The sequence below is a fragment of the Thalassophryne amazonica genome, chromosome 8, assembly GCF_902500255.1.
Source record: "Thalassophryne amazonica chromosome 8, fThaAma1.1, whole genome shotgun sequence".
Classification (NCBI taxonomy): domain Eukaryota; kingdom Metazoa; phylum Chordata; class Actinopteri; order Batrachoidiformes; family Batrachoididae; genus Thalassophryne; species Thalassophryne amazonica.
In genome coordinates, this window is record NC_047110.1 from 94,418,687 (window position 1) to 94,438,076 (window position 19,390).

General features: G+C 44.8%; 1 protein-coding gene across 1 annotated transcript in view; it reads right to left on the reverse strand.

Moving 5' to 3' along the window:
* The window catches only part of cnot2 (CCR4-NOT transcription complex, subunit 2), a 33,442-nt gene extending 24,589 nt beyond the window's left edge, over nucleotides 1–8,853 (reverse strand). The window contains exon 1 of the mRNA XM_034177013.1: nucleotides 8,762–8,853. The gene's annotated coding sequence lies outside the window, so the exon portion shown is untranslated. The remainder of the gene's footprint in view (nucleotides 1–8,761) is intronic.
* Nucleotides 8,854–19,390: the final 10,537 nt, after the last annotated feature.

Sequence of the window (19,390 nt, forward strand, 5' to 3'; positions counted from 1 at the left end):
GGACTGTCTCAAGGCTGGAAATCTGGAGACGAGTACAGAAACACTTCTGCTGCTTTGAAGGTCTCAATGAGCACATGAGCCTCCGTCATCCATAAATGGAAGAAGTTCAGATCCACCAGGACTCTTATATATCCTTGAGTGGACCAGCCAGAGCCCAGACCTGAATCCAGTTTAACATCATTGGAGAGATCTGAAAATGGCTGTGCACCGACACTCCCCATCCAACCTGATAGACCTTGAGAGGTGCTACACAGACAAATGGGCAAAACTGCTCAAAGATAGGTGCACCAGCTTGTACCATCATATTCAAGTAGACTTGAGGCTGTAATTGCAACAAAGTATTGAACAAAGGCTGTGTAATGAGTTTTGAGAAATGTTATAAACTCCTAGTAAAGTGCTAGTTTTAAAAATGAAAAATGGCAAATTGTGGTTAAATTTAAGCTTGCTATAATTGTTGATTTCCATTTCATCCCATGTCAAATGCTTTATATAAAAGCATCTGCCAAATGAATGTTATCAGTTTCATCCAGGGTAGCAAAATAGCCAGCGTGTGATATTTGACCTACTGTGCATGGCCAGCCAGAGCAAACAGAACAATAGCTGATGTATGAAAAATAAGTGTGGGACCAATACCAAAAAACCCTCTATATATACTTATTTCTGAGCTATGGCTATATGACTGAAGAAATCATCATGTTATAGTTGCATGACCTACTCAGCAACCTGGTGCCGCCATCTCTGTGTGTTGTCATTCCGGCTGCTCCTGTCTCGGGACAGGGTTGCCACAGCAGATACAGCCAGATCCACACTGGCAATCGGCACAAGTTTTACCCCGGATGCTGTTCCTGATGCAACTCCAGTTCCACCAGTAGAAACACACACACAACCGCTGGTTTTCTGAAGAGGTCTCCCATCTAAGTACTAACCAGATGCTGAACTGCTTAGCTTCTGAGATCTGACGGGATCAGGTTTACACAGAGCAGACCGGCTGGTGCCGCCATCTTTACCAAGGGTAAAACAAATAGTTCACAGAGTTCAGATGTTTCTATCCCCTGCCAAGCTGGCCAGGATAGATCCATCTGTGCATGTGTTACATTTGTTTTTCAACATTTAACTTAACGCCTTATCCAATTCATTCCAAAACTGATATCCATAATCATATCCTAGGTTTCTATCAACCCTGGACCAAATAGCAACTATATGACATGCTGCATATGCATGCATGCTTTCATCCTTTTCTGGACAATGTTACTTACAGATGAATGCTTCAGTTAGTCCTGGCAGGAGATGTTCATCATGAGCTGTCTTGTTGAGATTTTAGATGTACATTGGGTGGATTAAGCCATTTCAACACAGACTAATCAAATACTTTCTGTTACGGTGTGACCTAGTGCAATCCAGCAAGCCAATATTTACAATGGACAGATTCTTTATGTTGCAATGTGGCAGCAAATCTACTGATACCTACTTTATCCCATACATTACATATGAAAGACATGAAAAAACAGGTCATTGGGCTTAACATTATAAGGCTATATTTTTAAGAGCATTTTTTGATGCACTCGAATAAGTCACCAGAAGTGTGGCCCAAATAATTCATTTATTTATTAATTTTCTGTACCTGTTTATTTCAATTAAGGATCACTGGTTGGGGGTTAGGGGGTTTGGGCTGAAGTCTATTCCAGCGGTTTATAGTCAACTCATCATCTACCAACTCGTAGCACGCAGTGCTAAGAGTTAGCCGGCACCTCCGGTAAATGTAAATAAAAGTGAATAAACTGCTGTACCCATCTGACCCCTGCCGTGGACAGTCCTCGTTTGCGCAGACATGGAAAACTTCATGCTGTGTTGAAAAACTGTGATTTGTGCACTGCATGTTATTCAATCAGCAAGCGTAGCCAAAATGCTGCTTACCGCTTGGGATAACACCACGCTAAACAACTGCTAGACTGCTATGACACTAACTGACTTTAAAATAAATTAATGGCACAAATCGAGATCAACAATAAATAAACAAAAAATAAACCCTAACAGCTTTAACACACTGAGTCCACTTGCCAATCTGAAAAGTGCTGTGACTTAACCAAGGTGGTTCGAGTTGGTAGGCGATACGAGTTATACAGATACCTATCCCAGTGGCCACTGAGCGAGACGCAGGGTACACCCTGGACAGTCTTTCTCAGGGCTGACACAGAGAAACACACTCTCACTCACACAGTCAATTTAATGTTTCCAATTCACCTCATCGGCATATCTTTACAAGTGGGAGGAAGATGAAGCACCGAAAGGAAACCCATGCAAACATGGGAAAACATGCAAACTCTATACAGAAAGATCCAGGTCAAAAGCAAACCTGGGAGCTTTTCACTATTACGCAACAGTGCTAGCCACCACGCTGTTTTGACACAAAGCACTGCTGTTGAAAGGCAAAGGCTATTCACCCAACCATTGGGCAAATAAGTCATGCATTGAGCATTACACGCCCAACCGCTGGGCAGATAAATATAATGTCTTACTTTATTCGCCCAACCATGATTGTGTATTTGACACGGTTTGTGCATCTGAACTACGTTTTTTACAACACTTTTTTAAGGCTCTACTGGTGTATGTTTGACACTTAACGGTGCCGTCTTTAATTACTGTGAAAAAAACACAGCAATGGATGAAAGCAGACAAACTTCATAAGCATTTTGAACAGAAGCCTGTTAACGACGACGAAACAGGTTTTATGAACAAAATGTTGCTTGTTGCCTGTAAGATGGCGTTACTTTGACACAGTTCCCTGGGTGTGATGAGCCAAACAGAACCGCTTTAGATCACAGCCCCTCCATGGGCTACAAACCCTCCTGCGGCCGGCGAGAAAATATCCGCCCTTTTCCCCCCCGCGTTGAAAACGGAAGTGAACTTACAAGCGCACTCATTGGTCGGTTGTGGTTGTTATCCACTCCGGTTGTGGATATTGAAATAAATGTGGTTTTATAGCCAAAATACTCATTAATAGTTGATTAGCAAAGGCAGAATGTGAATCAACAGTATACCTTGTATGAAATGTAAGATAAAATGAAAAGGAAAAAAAAACTTACTAACTTCAAAACAAACTGCAACCTTAAATAAAATGACACCTCTTTCCAAACACTGTAATACAAAAAATAAACTACAATCGACTAAAACACCCCCCCCTTCCAAAATGAGATGTCCTGCATTCTTTATGAATTAAACTGATGCTGACGTGCAGCACAGCCAGCTGCAAGAGCTCAGCTCAGATGTATGGAAAGACATTCATGCCAATAATGTCTGAAAGGAAATGCTTTTTGACAAGAACTACAGATTTTGTTTATTTCTATTTATGTTCAGAGATCAAGGAGCCAACACGTAGAGTTTATTTAGGTCCAGAGTTTAAGGATCCAGTGAGCAGTTTCATATTTATTTACTTTAAGACTCAATAAAATGTTGTTGACATAGAAAACCTGTAAAGCCTACTTTTAGTACACAGAAAATTCACAAGCAGTATCGATAAAGAATAGGATCGATAAGCAGAATCGATAATGGTATCGATATAATCTTATGAATACCCATCCCTAACCACACTCCATGCTCCCGCAGAATCTCGCGCACATTGAAATGTATGTTGTTGATGCATGGAGCGTGCGTTCGGCCGTTTCCATCACCGATCTTCGACAATGATTGTTAGCATCTTTAAATGCGCGGGAAGCTGCAGGAAACAAAGACAAACAAGACGCAAATCTAACAGAACGCTTTGAAATTGTAATTGAAATATGTTTAAACTACAACCACCCAAACCTGGACAACAACCAGGGAAGAGTTTTGCTAAAGGAATTGGCTAGAAGAGGAAGCTTAGTGATGATGAGTTAAGGGAGAGAGACAGGCTATATAAAAGAAACAAGAGGAAGAGAGGTTTTGTCCCGTCCTAGCCAGAGAAACGGCTGTGGCTTGGTCATGACCAAGAGAAGAATGAGGTTTTCTGCCAAATCTGCAGAGCCTATCCGTTGTATGCTGACAAGTAAGTAAAGTATATGCTTGGTCCTGGTAGACCCTGGCTGTTTTGAAGCTTGTTTAAAAGTCTAACCAGCTTGCCTTTGTGGAAACCCCACGGTGACAACATTAGCAAAGCAGCCAAGCATAATTTTTTTTCCAATTTTAGATCTATAACTCCAATCCAGACAAGGCATACGTTTTAGTTTTGATATGGACCTACATCTGTATTTTACATTTCTGACTGTGAGTTAGCCAACTCTGAGGGTTGCTAAAAAAAATGCCTAAATTTTATGTGAGTCACTTTGTTTTTTACACTTGAGAATGTCCTCTGATGAAATCTATATATATTTTTTTTTACTTCATGGTCCATAGACTATTTTATGTTTTTTCTGCATTGGTTTATATTATATAGGCAGTTTTATTTGCAGGATTTCAGTGTGGAATATCATGAACTCTTGCGCACAAACCATGAGCCAGTGCTCCTACACTGTGGGCCACTAACTTCTAAATTCTACTGACCCTGTGGACCAGTGGGGCAAATTGGTTTATGTCAAGCCCTGTGATCAGAGATGTTACTACAGCTTAACTGAAGTCCCCCTGCGGTACATTCAGTTGACTGGACATGATTTGGAAAGGTCCACACCTGTCTATAAGGTCCCACAGTTGACAGTGCATGTCATAGCACAAACCAAGTATAAAGTCAAAGGAACTGTCTACAAAGCTCTGAGACAGGACTGTCTCAAGGCTGGAAATCTGGAGACGAGTACAGAAACACTTCTGCTGCTTTGAAGGTCTCAATGAGCACATGAGCCTCCGTCATCCATAAATGGAAGAAGTTCAGATCCACCAGGACTCTTATATATCCTTGAGTGGACCAGCCAGAGCCCAGACCTGAATCCAGTTTAACATCATTGGAGAGATCTGAAAATGGCTGTGCACCGACACTCCCCATCCAACCTGATAGACCTTGAGAGGTGCTACACAGACAAATGGGCAAAACTGCTCAAAGATAGGTGCACCAGCTTGTACCATCATATTCAAGTAGACTTGAGGCTGTAATTGCAACAAAGTATTGAACAAAGGCTGTGTAATGAGTTTTGAGAAATGTTATAAACTCCTAGTAAAGTGCTAGTTTTAAAAATGAAAAATGGCAAATTGTGGTTAAATTTAAGCTTGCTATAATTGTTGATTTCCATTTTCATCCCATGTCAAATGCTTTATATAAAAGCATCTGCCAAATGAATGTTATCAGTTTCATCCAGGGTAGCAAAATAGCCAGCGTGTGATATTTGACCTACTGTGCATGGCCAGCCAGAGCAAACAGAACAATAGCTGATGTATGAAAAATAAGTGTGGGACCAATACCAAAAAACCCTCTATATATACTTATTTCTGAGCTATGGCTATATGACTGAAGAAATCATCATGTTATAGTTGCATGACCTACTCAGCAACCTGGTGCCGCCATCTCTGTGTGTTGTCATTCCGGCTGCTCCTGTCTCGGGACAGGGTTGCCACAGCAGATACAGCCAGATCCACACTGGCAATCGGCACACGTTTTACCCCGGATGCCGTTCCTGATGCAACTCCAGTTCCACCAGTAGAAACACACACACAACCGCTGGTGTTCTGAAGAGGTCTCCCATCTAAGTACTAACCAGATGCTGCACTGCTTAGCTTCTGAGATCTGACGGGATCAGGTTTACACAGAGCAGACCGGCTGGTGCCGCCATCTTTACCAAGGGTAAAACAAATAGTTCACAGAGTTCAGATGTTTCTATCCCCTGCCAAGCTGGCCAGGATAGATCCATCTGTGCATGTGTTACATTTGTTTTTCAACATTTAACTTATGAACGCCTTATCCAATTCATTCCAAAACTGATATCCATAATCATATCCTAGGTTTCTATCAACCCTGGACCAAATAGCAACTATATGACATGCTGCATATGCATGCATGCTTTCATCCTTTTCTGGACAATGTTACTTACAGATGAATGCTTCAGTTAGTCCTGGCAGGAGATGTTCCTCATGTGCTGTCTTGTTGAGATTTTAGATGTACATTGGGTGGATTAAGCCATTTCAACACAGACTAATCAAATACTTTCTGTTACGGTGTGACCTAGTGCAATCCAGCAAGCCAATATTTACAATGGACAGATTCTTTATGTTGCAATGTGGCAGCAAATCTACTGATACCTACTTTATCCCATACATTACATATGAAAGACATGAAAAAACAGGTCATTGGGCTTAACATTATAAGGCTATATTTTTAAGAGCATTTTTTGATGCACTCGAATAAGTCACCAGAAGTGTGGTCCAAAGAATTCATTTATTTATTAATTTTCTGTACCTGTTTATTTCAATTAAGGATCACTGGTTGGGGGTTAGGGGGTTTGGGCTGAAGTCTATTCCAGCGGTTTATAGTCAACTCATCATCTACCAACTCGTAGCACGCAGTGCTAAGAGTTAGCCGGCACCTCCGGTAAATGTAAATAAAAGTGAATAAACTGCTGTACCCATCTGACCCCTGCCGTGGACAGTCCTCGTTTGCGCAGACATGGAAAACTTCATGCTGTGTTGAAAAACTGTGATTTGTGCACTGCATGTTATTCAATCAGCAAGCGTAGCCAAAATGCTGCTTACCGCTTGGGATAACACCACGCTAAACAACTGCTAGACTGCTATGACACTAACTGACTTTAAAATAAATTAATGGCACAAATCGAGATCAACAATAAATAAACAAAAAATAAACCCTAACAGCTTTAACACACTGAGTCCACTTGCCAATCTGAAAAGTGCTGTGACTTAACCAAGGTGGTTCGAGTTGGTAGGCAATACGAGTTATACAGATACCTATCCCAGTGGCCACTGAGCGAGACGCAGGGTACACCCTGGACAGTCTTTCTCAGGGCTGACACAGAGAAACACACTCTCACTCACACAGTCAATTTAATGTTTCCAATTCACCTCATCGGCATATCTTTACAAGTGGGAGGAAGATGAAGCACCGAAAGGAAACCCATGCAAACATGGGAAAACATGCAAACTCTATACAGAAAGATCCAGGTCAAAAGCAAACCTGGGAGCTTTTCACTATTACGCAACAGTGCTAGCCACCACGCTGTTTTGACACAAAGCACTACTGTTGAAAGGCAAAGGCTATTCACCCAACCATTGGGCAAATAAGTCATGCATTGAGCATTACACGCCCAACCGCTGGGCAGATAAATATAATGTCTTACTTTATTCGCCCAACCATGATTGTGTATTTGACACGGTTTGTGCATCTGAACTACGTTTTTTACAACACTTTTTTAAGGCTCTACTGGTGTATGTTTGACACTTAACGGTGCCGTCTTTAATTACTGTGAAAAAAACACTGCAATGGATGAAAGCAGACAAACTTCATAAGCATTTTGAACAGAAGCCTGTTAACAACGACGAAACAGGTTTTATGAACAAAATGTTGCTTGTTGCCTGTAAGATGGTGTTACTTTGACACAGTTCCCTGGGTGTGATGAGCCAAACAGAACCGCTTTAGATCACAGCCCCTCCATGGGCTACAAACCCTCCTGCGGCCGGCGAGAAAATATCCGCCCTTTTTCCCCCCGCGTTGAAAACGGAAGTGAACTTACAAGCGCACTCATTGGTCGGTTGTGGTTGTTATCCACTCCGGTTGTGGGATATTGAAAATAATGTGGTTTTATAGCCAAAATACTCATTAATAGTTGATTAGCAAAGGCAGAATGTGAATCAACAGTATACCTTGTATGAAATGTAAGATAAAACGAAAAGGAAAAAAAAAAATCTAATTTAGCTTATAGTTTATTCATCTTCTTTGGTGCTCAGCTGTCATGTTTGGGATCAGGTAAAATGAGAAGTCTTCCCTGGGTGGCGCAACCAACTATGCAACAGCTTTGGGGCATTATTAAACCATGGAAATCCCAAACCCACCTGAAAAATCTTTGCTTTAGCATTTGTGCTGGTTGCTATGGCTCACAGGGCATTGTGGAAGACAGTGGAATAAAACCCTTACATGCCAGACAGTGGTGTCTACGGATACACTTTCCAATACAAATAAAAATGGTAGATGTATCGGCTGTTTGTGTTTTCTTGCTATTCAACACGTTTGTCATCGCTGCAGGACTTTGGCTGTAGACAGATGCTGAACTTTTGTGTTAAAACAAGCAGATTTGTGCTGCACATTATCACATAGCTTAACCACAAACGTAGTAGTACATGCTCATTAACTAACATCAGACAACTTTAACTTGATTTTTCTTCTTCTTCTTCTTTTTGTAACGTTGACATTAGCATATAGTAATAAACAAATGTAAGATCGTTAGGGAGATGAAACATCAGGCTGGCTAGCTAGCTAGCTAGCTGCTAATATTAGCAGGCTAGCTGCTTACAATCATTTCTCTGCATTAGCGCAGTTAGTATATCTGTTCGCAAACGCTGCAACTTAACAGCAAGATCTAACCTTTCCGCTCTAAGAGACCCAAAATTAAGCACCGGACAAGAGGTTGTAACATGTAGTTATGTGGGCCCCACAGACCGTTCTCTCGGCTCACTTTACGCTCCGTTAGCAGCGACAGTCTTCTGGGGCTAAACGCTCCGAAGAGGTTTGTTTCCAACAAGGTTTCCAACAACAGGAAAACAGCGATATTCGGCATGAACGGCACTTCATGCCGAGGAGGAAAATATGTGCCAAAACGTTGTAATATGACAAAAAATAAGTAGAAAAGTCCCTCACCGCATCAATTTCCCTTCTGTTCGTTAGATCCAAAATGGCTGTGTGTATTCTCAACCGAAAGAAGTTTAGCCTTTAACCTCTGACCTCCGACCCTCTCTGACCGCTTCCGTAAACAAACACGTCTGAGCGGAATAAATAAACAATCATGAATAAATAGACAGTCAATCACAGCTACTGCCTTGGATAATAATAAGGTGTGAGACTTCAGTGATATAACTTTGGAACATTAACAGTATTAGAGTCTCAGGAGAAATTTGTAAAACAGGATAACTTTCATGCAGCAAGAGCAAGCTTTGGAAATGAAATAATAATAAATAAATGTTGAGAGCAGAATTGGCCAAATTCTTTCCTTAGAAGGACCGTAATTTAATCTGGATCGAGAGTCATTAGCCATCCTGCTCTAAATGCTGATGTTACGTGAATTACATATATACAGTTATATTTGTAATTGTATGTAATTAGGGTCCTGGATTGTGGATCAAGATTATGATTTAGGCTTTTAATGACTTCTTGGACTCAGCCATCAGAAGTGTATCTGTATGTGGTGAAAGTGTTGAACTTGTAGAGACATTCGCTTGTCTCAGCTATTTGCTTCTATTGTGCTGCCTGTCTTACCTGTATGGTTGTGAGACTTGGACACTAACTGGTGACCTAAGGTGATGTCTGGGTGTCTTTGGTATGAGGTCTCTTCGAAGGATTCTTTGTACCGCTGGAATGACTGTATCAAAGAAGCGGTTTCTTAGAGAGACTAAGAGGAGGAGTATGTATTACTTGTGTTGGAGTGTGAGCTTCGACATTTTGGCAATGTGGCACATTTGTCAGTGCATGATCCAGCATACAGGTGCCTGAGTGTTAAGGACCTCAGTGGCTGGAGAAGGCCAAGGGCATGCCCACATTTCACCTGGCTGTGGCAGATAGGCAGACAAACATTCCATTACAACATCTCTAAAATAGCCACCTAAGGGATTGCCATCCAGGACCCAAGGCAATTCCATGGAGTTGGAGTTGTGGATGTGGCGAAGTGCAGCACCAGTGCATGCTCCCAGACTTGACTTGACTTGAATTACATTTGAATTAAATATATTTTGGCAGGGATCCTCACCAAACTCTTCAACCTCTCCCTGACTCATACCACCCACCGTCCCCACATGTCTGAAGGCCTCCACCATCGTCCCCATCCCCCAAAAAATCCTGCCAGAAACAGCCTGAATGATTACAGACCCATCACCCTGACATCTGTGATCATGAAGTGCTTGGAGTGACTAGTCTCCCAGCACATCAGAGACTGCCTCCCCCTTCCTCAACCCACACCAGTTTGCTTACAGGGCAAACCAGCCTACAGCAGATGCCATTGCCCTCTCTGTGCAGCGCTGAGCCACCTGGAGAACAAGAACAGCAATGTGAGGATGCACGTCGCAGACTACAGCTCAGCCTTTAACACCATAATACCGGACATTCTCTTCACCAAACTGCTGGAATTACAGATTCTCCTCCCCACCTGTAACTGGATTAAAAACTTTATGAGGAACCGCCCACAGTCTGTGAGACTCAGCCCACACCACTCCTCCACACTCACACTCAGCACTAGTTCCCCTCATGGCTGCATTTTGAGCCCTCTACTATACGCCCTGTATATCTGTGACTGCTCTCCAACCCAACAACCACATTATAAAATATGCAGATGATACCACAGTGGTTGGACTAATTTACAACAGGGACGAGACAGCGTACAGGGCTGAAGTGGAGGAACTGTCGCTCTGGTGCTCAGAGAACAACCTGACCCTGAATGTTCATAAGACAAAATAACTCATCGTGGACTTCAGGAAGAACAGACAGACACCCCCCCCCCCCCCCCCCCCCCCCCCCCACACACACACACACACACCCCACACCCCCTTTAATGGAGAACAGGTGGAAACTGTCACCACCTTCAGGTTTCTGGGCACCCACATCTCCACAGACCACTCCTGGACCTCCAACATCAGGGGCCTCATGTACAAACGTTGCGTACGCACAAAAAAGTGGCATACGTCTGTCTGCACGTTAACGTTCAGATGTATCAACAGTGAAATGACCGTGGAAATGTGCGGTGCCCCACAGCAAGTTCATGGTTGGCGTACGCACGTTTCTACAGCTATTGTTCCTCTGGCGACACTTAGAGGTGATGCTGGGAAACTGTTAATAATGTTAAAATAAGAAGTCAGAGTGATGAACACATCAGAGACACACTTATGAACAATTAACACACACACGTCTTTGCAATTATATGGGTGGATATAAAAGCATGCACAAAGTGATGAAGAAAATGGTATTAACAATGGCTACATTAGCGTTGTTGGAAGACCTTGCAAATGGTGCAATCCAACATGAGCGAATATTCATGTGAGGATTTATTTGCAAATGACGATAAATGGCTCATAAGCCCATTTCATTTACTAAGGCCAGTGTTACTGGAATTGTGCGCAGAAGTGCGGCACAATACGGTGAGGAGCCAGGGGTTGTCTGTGCCCACACAGGTGCTGACCATGCTAGGCTTCTTGGTAACAGAGGCATTCCAGCAGGAGCTGGCCAATCGGTCAGGAGAGTGCCAGTCAACCTTGAGCCAAGCCATGCCAGCTGTGTGGAACACAATTGTGCGAATGTCATCCAGGTATATCACATTCCCATACAATGCTGTTGAACAGGCCAACATTAAAACACAATTTACAGCAAGACCTAGTTTTCCTAATGTAATTGGAGCTATTGACTGCACACATATTGCTATAAATTGCCATCACATGATAAATTTGTTTTTGTTAATGGGAAACATTTTCATTCCATTAATTTTCAAATCATATGTGATGCGCAAATGCATTGGCTTGGTTTGGGAACAAGCTAGAGGCTGGCACAGTGTGCAGTGGGTGGCTGCTTGGTGAGTAAATAGTTTATTCGTGTAATTGTTCTGAATGAAAATCAGCGTGTGCACATTTGGGCATGTGCACATTCAAATATGTTTTTTGTTATTATTAATTTTTTTAGTTTCTTGATGGTGAAACTAGAGATGCAGAGCTTCTTAACAAGCCCCCGATTGTTTCCCTGTGTTCAGTATTTGTCAGTAAAGGAGTGTGTAAAGTTGTGAATGTCACACACTCTCAGCCACGGCGCACCTCGTTTTTTTACTTCAGTGTGTGTGCGCTGCTCTAAGCCCACAGCATTTATGGCCTCACACACACATGCTGCTGCACACTTCTTTTCTGTTTCATATTTATCCCATTTGACAGGGTACCAAATACGAGGTCTGTCCAAAAAGTATCATACCTTTTTATTTTTTTCAAAAACTATATGGATTTGAATCACGTGTGATTACATCAGCCAAGCTTGAACCTTCGTGCGCATGCGTGAGTTTTTCCACGCCTGTTGGTTGCGTCATTCTCCTCTGGGCAGGCTTTGAGTGAGCACTGGTCCACCCCTCCCGTCGGATTTCTTTTGTCTGAGAACTTGCTGAGAGACTGCCGCTTTGCTCCATGAAATTTTTTTCAGAAACTGTTAGAGACAGGCAGTTGGAAACCATTCGATAGATTCAGTTGGATATCAGTGAAGATTCTGTTGGCGTCACGCGGATTATGGACTGTTAAAACCTTTTTAAAGATGGCCCACAGCGGCGGAGGCCGCGCGGCGCGCCGAGCGGCCATTCGACAGGCTGGATCGACGAGATCATTTCTAAACTGAACGCTGTGTTGATCTGGGACATCATGTGACTACCACAGAAATGGCAACAGAGCTGGACATAGCACTTTTGCGGCACATTCCACTGTTACAGGAGATTTTGTAATGAAAGACGTGCGGAGGATTTCGCGCGTCAGCACGAAGCAGCTCAGGACGCGCAGCAAAAAAACACCTCCGTCTTGGAAGTCTCACAGGACATGTTGGGGCATGTCCAGCTGTTACACAATTTCTCGGCTACTCACTCGACTGAAAGCCATCGAAAGCCGTCTGAATCTTCTGAATGGTTTCCGACACGGAGGTGTTTTTTTTTTTGCTGCGCATCCTGAGCTACGTTACGTTACGAGCTACATTACGTACACCATGTTTCAGTAGGAAATCATGCAAGTTTTGTACATGAGACCCCACGGCTCTGGTTAAAAAGGCTCAGCAGCGGCTACACTTCCAGCATGTCCTCGGGAAGAACAACTCGGGCACGAAGCTGCTGCTGGCCTTCTATCATGCCTCGGTGGAGAGAGTACTGACATACTGTCTGGGGGTATCGTACACAGACTCCACAGCCGAGGACAGGAAGGTGGTGCAGTGGGTCAAACACTGAACTAAAGATCATTGGCTGCCCTCTGCCCAGCCTGTAAAACTTAGGAAAACCATCAGAGGAGACCCTTCACACACTGCCTATCCCCTGTTTGATCTGTTGGCCTCCAGGAGACACTACAGGTAATCTAAGTCCTACACCAGCATGCTGACAAACAGCTTCTTCCCCTGGGCCATACATACTGCAAACACCCTTGGACACACACACACACACACACACACACACACAGATAGATAGATAGATAGATAGATAGATAGATAGATAGATAGATAGATAGATAGATAGATAGATAGATAGATAGATAGATAGATAGATAGATAGATAGATAGATAGATAGATAGATAGATAGATAGATAGATAGATAGATAGATAGATAGATAGATAGATAGATAGATAGATAGATAGATAGATAGATAGATAGATAAGTATACAGTACATATTTCACTTTGTGCATACTGCACCTCACACTTTGTATTATACCCTCACTCTTCATGTCTAAGTTTAAAGGGAATATCTTCTCCAGTCTGTCATACTTTTTCCTCCCTTGTGTTGTTTTTCTTTTTGCTTGTGCGTTATCTTGTGATCTTGTCCCTTTAAACAATTTTTTGTGTGTGTGGTGTACAGTAGCTCTGCAGGAGCACCCCAAATTTTGTTGTACCTCCCTGTATGATGACAATGAAGACTTTTCTATTCTATTCTGTTCTATTTTGTAGAAAATGTAAATCTTAAACAAAATGTCACAAAAATAAATACAATACTATTCAACTGCCATGGCCTGCCAAAGCAAAGGGAGTGTGGACCAAACATGGCCCATGGGCCCCAAGTTGGACAGCCCTGGTTGAGAGAGGGCAAGAAAAAGAATATTTTTTTGCTAAAAAGAAATTCTTTCCCACTGGGTTGCTGATTTGTGATTGTGTTATTTGAGTTTAACTGCTGTTAAAGTTATAAAATTACAATTGCCTCTGTAATCTCTCTCTCTCTCTCTCTCTCTCTCTCTCTCTCTCTCTCTCTCTCTCTCCTCTCTCTCTCTCTCTCTCTCACTCTCTCTCTCTCTTTCTCTCTGACCACAGTCACTGCATACTGCTCGTACAAGTTGCTCAGCCATCTCCCTCACTCTCTCTTATACTCTTAGGAAATTCATAGACAATTCTGTCTGCTTGCTTGTATGGAACTGTGACCATGTTTGATTTTTAGAGCAATGTATTAAACAGTCAGAAAAGAATGTTTTTTTTAATCCACATTTTTGAGCATATATACACACACTCAACAAAAATATAATTGCAACTTTTGGTTTTGCTCCCATTTTGTATGAGATGAACTCAAAGATCTAAAACTTTTTCCACATACACAATATCACCATTTCCCTCAAATATTGTTCACAAACCAGTCGAAATCTGTGATAGTGAGCACTTCTCCTTTGCTGAGATAATCCATCCCACCTCACAGGTGTGCCATATCAAGATGCTGATTAGACACCATGATTAGTGCACAGGTGTGCCTTAGACTGTCCACAATAAACCATTCAGCAGGCTGCAGACACCTCTATGGGATATTGCTTCGGCAAAATAAAGTAGCTTTTTCAAGTGATCTGTTACATCAAAGTTCGCCAGATTTTAATCTGTATGTCCCTATTATATAGTCTATTAACTTAAAGAGATACATATTGATAGCTTTTGATGATTTTGAGTTATTGTGTAAACAATCTAGAGGTCATGGGCTCATTGATTCATGAATTTGCTGACTGCATTTTAGAGGACACGTGCGTTTCAAAGCTTAAGAAATTATTAAATCCAAAACGTCTCTTCTATGAGGGCAGCACGGTGGCTTAGTGGTTAGCACTGTTGTCTCACAGCGAGAAGGTCATGGGTTCAATTCCCACCTGTGGCCTTTCTGTATGGAGTTTGCATGTTATCCCTGTGTTTGCGTGGGTTTCCTCCGGGTACTCCGGTTTCCTCCCACGTCCAAAGGGTTGGAATCTTTAAACTGTCCGTAGGTGTGCGAGTGGGTGTGAATGTGCTTGTTTGTCTGTTTGTGGCCCTGAGACAGACTGACGTCCTGTCCTGGGTGTACCCCACCTCACGCTCTATGACTGCTGGGATAGGCTCCAGCCCCCCGCGACCCTTGATTGGACTAAGTGGTTGAAGATGAGTGTGTGAGTCTCTTCTATGGTACATAGAAGAGACAAATACTGAATGGTTACTATGCTACAAATACTGAATGGTTTGCACTGCTGCACTTTCCACTTTTACTATTACCTCAGACACTACACTGTAAATACTTGTGCACTTTTCTGTCCTTATTGTCGAAATGTCTTGTTCTGTCATCACCGAGGGAAGGTGAGAAACGAAATTTTGACAATGACAATGACAATGACAAAGTTTTTATTCGGCACACAAAATATTCAAATAGAAACAAATGAACAGTTCCACAAAGCATAAACAAAACTAGTGAGTCCGAAAGGGTGTGGGCTGAAGCAAAGCTTATTAGCGCCCACCCCTGCTAGTACAAGTCCATCAATTCTAATCAGTCATATTTACATAAATACAAATTCACTACTACATGTCGACACACAGACATACACTTCAATATAATATTCACTTATAATTATATTTATATAGTACCAGATCACAAGAAAGTCAAATCAAGGCACTTTACACAAGTAAGGTGTTGTGTGGGCTGCCAGAAGAGGAGGTACTGCTGGCCCACCACCAGAAGGCGCCCTGCCTGAAGTGCGGGCTTCAGGCACTAGAGGGCGCTGCCGCCTCAGGAACAAGCCGTGGTGACAGCTGTCACCCATCATCCGTGACAGCTGTCACTAATCAACACATCTGGTATAAAAGCAGGAAGACACCTCCACCAAACTGCCGAGATATCATCTTCATCTGGAGGTAATACTCTCAGCCCCTTTTGTGAGATCGATAAATCTATTATTGTGAGTGTTTGCAGGAGAACCGGTCGTTTTTGAGGAGGCTGTGCAAGACAGCGCTCCTTTTCTGCTGAGACCGCTGCAACGCGCTGAGTGAGAGGTGGAGGTGGCATTCCCACCATTGTTACTGGGTGTTCACACACCCACCCTTTGACTGTCTTTTGCTTTCTGCCAGCAGTACCAGATCCGACACGCCGGGAAGGTGGCCACCTGGGGACTCCGGGACTTGGCGGCTCCAGTATTCCTCGGGTTCAGGTGGCGGTGGAAATCGTGTGGTTCCGGTTCGTTTCCAGACGGGCGTCTCCTATCGTCGAGCCTGCCCACACGGCACCTTTTATTAATTGACTGTTGCACATTCTGATTCTGCTGTGTTTGGTTGTGACATTCACACTAGTAAAGTGTTATAATTTGACTCCTTCCATTGTCCGTTCATTTACGCCCCCTGTTGTGGGTCCGTGTCACTACACTTTCCCAACAGGATATCTCGGCCAGCGTCATGGACTCCGAGGGGCGTCACCAGGTTGTTGAACAACCAATGGGAGAGCAGAGAGCGCAGGCATCTGCAGGAGGCGTGATTGGTGAGCTACAGCATATTCTCACTGCCTTTACGGCTCGAATGGATCAAATAGCCGAGCAAAACATCCTCCTGAACCGCAGGGTGGAGGCTCTCTCCGCGCAAGTGGCGGTGAGCGCTCAGGGTGCTGCTGCAGCTCCTCCTCCTGTCCATCCTGTGCTAGATATTAATGTTCCAGTGGTGGTCCAACAACCCCTCCCACCATCCCCTGAAGCATACATAAGCCCTCCTGAGCCGTACGGAGGTTGTGTGGAGACGTGCGCGGACTTTCTTATGCAGTGTTCGCTCGTCTTCGCACAACGTCCCGTCATGTACGCGTCAGACGCAAGCAAAATAGCTTATGTGATCACTCTGCTTCGGGGAGAGGCACGCGCTTGGGCTACAGCGCTTTGGGAGCAAAATTCACGGCTCCTTCACACGTACACTGGGTTTGTGAGGGAGTTCAGAACTGTGTTTGATCACCCTAACAGGGGAGAGACCGCTTCAACTGTGCTGCTGTCGATGAGACAGGGACGCCGGAGCGCAGCCGCTTATGCAGTCGACTTCCGCATCGCGGCTGCGAAGTCCGGCTGGAATAACGCTGCGCTCCGCGCCGCCTTTGTAAACGGACTGTCGTTAGTCCTAAAGGAGCACCTAGTGGCCAAGGATGAACCGCGGGAATTAGATGGGCTTATTGATCTCGTTATACGGTTAGACAATCGGTTGGAGGAACGCCGTCGGGAACGAGACGAAGGACGTGGCCGGGCGCGCGCCGTCCCTCTTCCTTCCGGGTCCGAGAAGGGTCCGCCCTTCCCACGCTCCCTGGCCTCTACGTCCCGTGGGGCGACAGCTCCCCCTGCTGACGAAGCTATGGACACGAGCAGGGCCACATTTAGACCACCTAATAGACAGAGGAGGTTTCCACGCGGGGCGTGTTTTGTTTGTGGCTCAATGGAGCATCAATTGAGCGATTGCCCCGAACGGTTAAACACCAACGGCCGCCCCTAGAAACTGGGCTTAGGGTGGGCCAAAAACTTCACGTGGGACACACACATATTGCCGCACGACTCCCAGTTACAATCCTTAGTGGGGATTTAACCCTTCAGGCCCCAGCACTGGTAGACACAGGGTCAGAAGGGAATCTGTTAGACAGCAGATGGGCCAGGGAGGTAGGGCTCCCTCTGGTGGCGCTACCTACACCATTGCAGGTGCGAGCACTAGATGGCACCCTCCTCCCTTTACTCACACACAAGACACCACCAGTAACTCTGGTAGTGTCAGGGAATCATAGGGAGGAGATTGAGTTTTTTGTGACTCCTTCTACCTCCCGTGTGATTCTGGGGTTCCCCTGGATGTTGAAACACAATCCCCGGATTGATTGGCCGTCCGGGGTGGTGGTACAGTGGAGCGAAACCTGCCATCGGAGGTGTTTGGGATCCTCGGTTCCTCCCGGTTCCCAGGCGAAGGAGCAGGTCCAAGTACCCCCCAATCTGTCGGCGGTGCCGGTTGAGTACCACGATCTTGCTGACGTTTTTAGCAAGGATCGGGCACTCACTCTTCCCCCGCACCGTCCATATGATTGTGCCATCGATTTGTTGCCAGGCGTGGAGTTCCCGTCCAGCAGGCTGTACAACCTCTCCCGACCTGAGCGCGAATCGATGGAGACCTACATCCAGGACTCCTTAGCTGCCGGGCTGATCCGTAACTCCACCTCTCCGATGGGAGCGGGTTTCTTTTTCGTGGGAAAAAAAGATGGCGGTCTTCGTCCATGCATTGATTATCGGGGGCTGAACGAGATCACGGTTCGCAACCGATACCCGTTGCCTTTGTTGGATTCAGTGTTCACCCCCCTGCATGGAGCCAAAATCTTCACAAAGTTGGATCTTGGGAACGCATACCACCTAGTTCGGATCCGGAAGGGAGACGAATGGAAGACGGCATTTAACACCCCGTTAGGTCATTTTGAGTACCTGGTCATGCCGTTCGGCCTCACTAACGCCCCCGCGACGTTCCAAGCTTTGGTTAATGACGTCTTGCGGGACTTCCTGCACCGATTCGTCTTCGTATATCTGGATGATATACTCATCTTTTCTCCGGACCCTGAGACCCATGTGCGGCATGTACGTCAGGTCCTGCAGCGGTTGTTGGAGAACCGGTTGTTTGTGAAGGGCGAGAAGTGTGAGTTTCACCGCACTTCTTTGTCCTTCCTGGGGTTTATCATCTCCTCCAACTCCGTCGCCCCGGATCCGGCCAAGGTCGCAGCGGTGAGAGACTGGCCCCAACCGACAAGCCGTAGGAAGCTGCAACAGTTCCTCGGCTTTGCAAATTTCTACAGGAGGTTCATTAAGGGGTATAGTCAGGTTGTTAGCCCTCTGACGGCCCTGACCTCACCAAAAGTTCCCTTCACCTGGTCGGATCGGTGCGAAGCCGCGTTTAGGGAGTTGAAACGCCGGTTCTCGACTGCACCAGTCTCGGTGCAGCCCGATCCTGGTCGCCAGTTCGTGGATGAAGTGGACGCCTCTGACTCGGGGATAGGAGCCGTGCTATCCCAGAGCGGAGAAACCGATAAGGTTTTTCACCCGTGTGCCTATTTTTCCCGCAGGTTGACCCCAGCAGAGCGGAACTATGACGTGGGCAATCGAGAGCTCCTTGCAGTGAAAGAGGCCCTTGAGGAGTGGCGACACCTGCTGGAGCGAGCGTCAGTGCCTTTCACGGTTTTCACTGACCACCGGAACCTGGAGTATATCAGGACCGCCAAGCGACTGAACCCCAGGCAAGCCCGCTGGTCACTGTTTTTCGGCCGTTTTGACTTCCGGATCACCTACCGCCCCGGGACCAAAAACCAAAGATCGG